The following is a 6,000-nucleotide window of genomic DNA, read 5'->3' as shown; positions in this document are numbered from 1 at the left end:
TAGATAGAATATTTCCATCATCCTCCAAAGTTGCCTTATGCCTTTTTGTTCTCCATCTCTTTCCCCATCCTCAAATCCTGGCAGCCACAGATCTTATTTCTGTCACTATAGTTTTGCCTTTTCATGAATGTAAAATAAGTGACATCAGACACTATAAAGACTTTTGTGTTTGGCCTCATCCATTTAACATAATGTTTTTGGGATTTATCCCTGTGTTTGCATGTATCAATAGTTCATTTCTTTTAATTGTTGATTAGCATTTCATTGTACAAATATAACAAAAGTTGTTATTCCTTAACCATTTGATAGACATTGGGCTATTTCTAGCTCTTAGCTATTATGAATAAAGCTGTTGCAAGCATTCACATGGATTTGTTTATAATTCTCTCCAGTAAATACCCAGAAATGGGACTGCTGGATTATATGGTTAAGTCTACGATTAACTTTATGTGAATCGCTCAAGCTGTTTTCCAAAGTGACTGTACCATTTTGAATGTGTGCCAGCAATGCTTAAAAATTCTGTTGCATGACATCCTGGGTAACACTTGGTATTGTCAGTCTTTTTAATTTTGGCTATTCTGGTAGATGTGTAGTAGAATCTCATGATAGGGTGACACTAAGTGTAATTATGTGGTAAGGCAGTGCCCGTCACATCTGTGCGTTGTAAATATTCTTTTGTTTCTCTGTCATTAATGTGCAATTTTTAGGTGATATGCTGAGATCTTGCATGTAATTTCTTTCTTTGATGGTTTTGGTATCTGTTGATGAAATTTTCCTGAATCAGTTTTTATGATGGTGACCGCAAAATACTGACTTAAGAAAAATTTTATCGTTTTTCTACATCAGTTGATTCTCTTTGGAAGAGTTTCTCCCCCTTTCCTCCTACCCCTTTGGTTTCAGTATCTATACACATCGATTTTTTGTTATAGAGTCCATTATAATCCATTACTGACACTCTTTTGACGTCCAAATTTTCATGGATTTGACCATGGGAACCTCTCCAAGCTTATTCCTGTGTCCTTTTGACATGTCTCCATCGGTCTGTGAGCATGTCCTTCCTTTGAAGAACAGTAAGCTTTCCAGACTCACCTTATACTTTCTTGAAACTAGCCATTTCTCTAAGGAGCCCTGGTTTCTTTTAGTGAGGAATGTTATTTTAAAAAACAAATTTTGGATATACTAGTCATTGTTTCTAAGCCTGTTCAGTGGGAAGACTTGGAATATATACTATATTTTAAAAAATAGGGACACCTGGGTGGCTCAGTCAGTTAAACGTTGGGCTCCGATTTCAGCTCAGGTAGTGATCTCAGGGTCCTGAGATGAAGCCCCATGTTGGCCTCAAGGCTCAGCTCAGAGTCTGCTTGGGATTTTTTTTCTCTCTCTCTCCCTCTGCCCTTCCCCCCTCTGCATTCTTTTTCTCTCTCAAATAAATAAATAAAATCTTTAAAAATAATAATAATATTGAGTGTATATTGATAACTCTAATTCAAATCCAATACTTTAGAGGTCTTTTTCACATTCTTACATTTCTAATTCTCCTACAGTGAGAATCTTGGTTCCCCCATATATCAATATATTTACTTATTTTTCTACACAAAATAATTTTAAGATTCTCACACTGGTTGTTTTACTAGCAATGAAACTATTAAGTAAATCAGAGATTTATTTTGTAATTCTTTTTGTCCTCAGGATGTTTTCAACTCAGATTATGTTGTTTTCAAAAATTACTTGATTTTTTTCTCTAGTCTTATGTTAGCAATTTGATATACAGTTAAATCAATTTGTATTTGCATTTAATTTTAGAGTTTGATTCATTCATCCTTTTAAATTTTGTTTTATAAAAATGTGGAAATGTGAAAAGACATTTTCTTGGTTTAACAATGTAGACCTTATTTTCAACAAGATAGCTGAAAAATTTCTCCTGATAACTTCAGAGAGAGATTTAAAAAAAAAAAAGATTTTATTCACATATTTATTTGAGAGAGAGAGAGCATGAGGGGCTGGGGAGGGAGGGAGCAGAGAGAGAAGCAGACTCCCCTCTGAGCAGGGAACCCTAGGGATGCAAAGCTTGATCCCAGTATCCCAAGATTGTGACCTGAGCCTAAGGCAGCCGCTTAATGGATGGAACCACCCAGGTGTCCCAGAGAGAGTTTTATCTCTAGAATCATTGCAACCAAATAATGTTGGAGTGTAGGTTAATCTAATTTTAGAGGAATGTTTCTAGTGACAACCGTAGGACCTTATGACATTATGAAAATAATGATCACTATCCTTTCATTAGATGTGTTCCTTTGAGTCCCCAGAACCTAACAAATAATCAAAATAATAAAATGATAAAGGTTGTTCAATAATGGAATGGAAGGATGAACAAATAGGTGAGTAGAAGGAAAGAATGTCTCAACAAACTAAAATAATGGGTTTGCACCAACTAATTTAAATTTATTAGGACTGAGTGAAGGGTGATACTATGTTATCAAAGAAAAAACAACACATGTACAAATGTATAGAATATGGGATTCCTGGCTTAGCAGCAATGTAAACGGACTTGAGAGCTTTCACTGACGGGCTATTCCTGCTCAAAAAGCTCAAAACCCTGATACAGTTTTAGACCATGTTATATTTGTACAATATCCAGAGAGTCCAATTCCCATTGCCCTGGTTAGACAATCCCTGAGTGCTATGTGCAATTCTAAGTTACACATTTTTTAAATAGAACATTGATACTCAAGAAGTGTTTTTAGGAGGGTGACCATGAACCTGAGGGGTCTGAAAACCACACCAAGGTAGCAGATGCTGAAAGGTCCTGGAGAATATTTTGAGATGAAATAACTCATTAAATTTGTGAAAGACATGGAAGAAAAATGGAAGTCACTGTGCAGAGCTTCAAATAGCAGAATTAAGACCCTTTCATGTCAGGTGTAGAGGTTCACGTTAGCCCAGTGTAAGAAGACACTTTCTTATATACTTGAACAGAAAGGGAATGAGGTCCCTCAAATGGGTGATGAGCTGCAAAGATGGTGAGGTCCATGATGTCATCCAACACTGGCTGTGAGCATCTTTTAGGAATGCTAGGGGGGCACGCCCTGCTTTGAGTTATTGCAAAAGTACTTGAAGGAACTGTCCAACTGAAAGATTCCACACCCTAATCCTTTGGGTCAGTATCATCATTAAAGGTCATTGGTGTTCCCTAATCATTAGATTCCTGTAAGATTGGAGGAGTGTTTCCAATATCGATAGGTGTGATTTCTCTGTCACTATGTCACCATGTGGCTCTCAACTGTTTATCAAATCTAGATCACAAAATGCCAATCCTTAAGATGCTTCCTGTCAAAAGAGATCCCAGATCAAGTCAATTTCTGAAATACTGTTTAATAGAGTATTCTGAGAAATTCACAATCATTCATTCAGAACATATTAGGTGTGAGAAGAAAATTGTTTTAATCTTAACTCAGAATTTCCTAAACCTACATTTTTCTTAACAAAAAATATCTCTTCTTCCAAGGTTCCTTGATAAAGCTGCCCGCCTTCCTTATTTTTCTGTCTCCTCCTGCTGGGGGTCATCCTTCGGTTTCTGCAGGACTGCAGCCGCAAACATAATTTTCTAAGTCAACCACAAGGTGGCTCTGCTGCACTTACAAAGGCAGGCTGCGAGCACTTTGCAGTCTTGGCGGGGCAGGGTCGTGGACCGGAAGGGTTTGAGTCTGTGCTGCAGAAGGCGGCCGGGACCCAGGAAACTGGGATGTTAGCTGTACACAGGTTTTGTTAGAAATATTGTTATCGGACTTAGATGGGTCGTTTGCAGAATGTGGTAAGACCTGGGGTTCTATGGTTGTCTGTTCCAAGTTTCTGTTTTCCGTGGAGTTCATGAATGGGACTCTTTTCTTCCAGGTCAGTCAACGGCGAAGCACCTGCAAGCTGGGAAGGGACTTTTCTGAGAAAGTAACTGTTTCCAACCAAGCATATTTTCATTTTCCTTCGTAAATCTGAGAACAAAGAGATGTTGAAGCAGGAAGCCAGAGCTGTTGATACTGAGCTCTTTTAAATCGTAACCTCCGGCTTAACCCTCCATGCTGATGAATTCATTTTAATTAGCAGCAGCAGGAGCAATTCAATGGTGCTCCGATACTGATTGCCCTGTTTTTGAAGAATTGATTTTTGCAGGTGTATGCATTTCTAATGAATGGGAAAAATAATTGTCCTCAAGGCTAAGAAAGGGATATTTCTGACTGAGTTGAAAGAGCCTCCGTGAGTTGTGCTGTGGGTGGGCAAGAAAGGTGAATGATTTTCGAGGGCTCTTAGCATCCTCGTGGTTGCCAATTCTAAGGTTTTGTGTTCATGAACGCTAACTTCAGATATCTCCAGGAAAAATCTATCTTTTCATACCAGCTTTTTTTTCTCTCTCTCTCTTTTGCCCACTCTGTTCTTTCTTACACGTCCTCTCTCACTTTCAGGATTACATTCATTCATTTATTCGAAATATTTAGCACTTACTCTTTGTAAAGCACATACACTAAGTGCTATAGGGTATTCAAAGATGAAGTCCCTTGACATGGAGGCTGGGAGGGGTGAGGCAGACAAATACATAAAAAGCAGCAAGTGAGCCAAAGGTCCAACAGGACAGAAAATGGATGCTGAATATGGAACTTTCAGCCTGTAGATTCGAAACTAGAACCCTGCAGGCTGATGTAGAAGAGAGCTCCTTAAAATCCTCTCGCAGAGGATTATCTGTGTTCAGGCCCCATTATTCTTTTACATTGTCTATGAGTTCTCCAACATATTAGCAAGGGACAGGAGGGTCAGGGCTTTTGTCACTCCCTGGGGTTCCAGGAAGGCTATTACCAACTAAGAGGTAATCTTATCTCCAAGAGAAATTAGCATATATAAGTGACAGAAGTGTAAGCTGCTATTTTGGTCGACCAAAGACATTTCCTTTTCTTAAAAAATTATGTTAGTCACCATAGAGTACATGATTGGTTTTTGATGTAGTGTTCCATGACTCCTTGTTTGTGTATAACACCCAGTGCTCCATGCAATCTGTGCCCTCCTTAATACCCATCACCAGGCTCTCCCATCCCCCCCCCAAAAAACCCTCAGTTGGTTTTCCAGAGTCCATAGTTTCTCATGGTTTGTCTCCCCCTCTGATCTTCCCACCTTCATTTTTCCCTTCCTTCTCCTAATGTTCTCCATGCTATTCCTTATGTTCCACAAGTAAGTGAAACCATATGATAATCGTCTTGCTCTGCTTGACTTATTTCACTTAGCATAATCTCCTCCAGTTCCATCCACGTAGATGCAAATGAGCCAAAGACATTTTCTTGATATTATTGCCCAGCAGGATATGATATTTGATAAAGAAATACGTTGCCTTTTCAACTGGCATTTTCATCCCAGTTTGTTAGCAAAATTTTTTTAAACATATAAGAATTGTACCATGAATATGCATTTCCTCAACACCAAGGCCCAACAGTTGCTAACATTTTACCATATTAGCTTTATCTTTGTGTATATTTCCAAAATATCTTTTAAAGATGCTTCCCCTCAAACTAGGATTCAATTAAATCTCATGCATTGCATTTGCCCGTTGTGTCCCTTTAGTCTCTTTTAAGCAAAGAGGGTCTCTCTTCTTAAAAAAAAAAAAGAGATGACTTTTTGAAGAGAACATACCAGTTGTTTTATAGATTAGGAATGCCCCACGTTCTAGATTCATCTTAGGGTTTCCTGTTGATGTTTTAAGACTTGTGGGTGCCTGGGTGTCTCGGTGGGTTAAGCTTCTGCCTTCAGCTCAGGTCATGATCTCAGGGTCCCGCATCGGGCTCTTTGCTCAGCAGGAAGCCTGATTGCTCCTCTCTCTCTCTCTCTCTCTCTCAGCCTGCCTCTCTGCCTACTTGTGATCGCTCGCTGGCAAATAAGTAAATAAAATCTTAAAAAAAAAAAAAACAACAAAAACAAAAAACTTGCTCTACTATCTTCCTAGAAATTGCAAAGTTAGGTCTAAAGTTG

This window comes from Meles meles, chromosome 6, assembly GCF_922984935.1.
Source record: "Meles meles chromosome 6, mMelMel3.1 paternal haplotype, whole genome shotgun sequence".
Taxonomy (NCBI): domain Eukaryota; kingdom Metazoa; phylum Chordata; class Mammalia; order Carnivora; family Mustelidae; genus Meles; species Meles meles.
The sequence above is the reverse complement of the archived record's forward strand: the minus strand, read 5'-3'. Positions refer to the sequence as shown.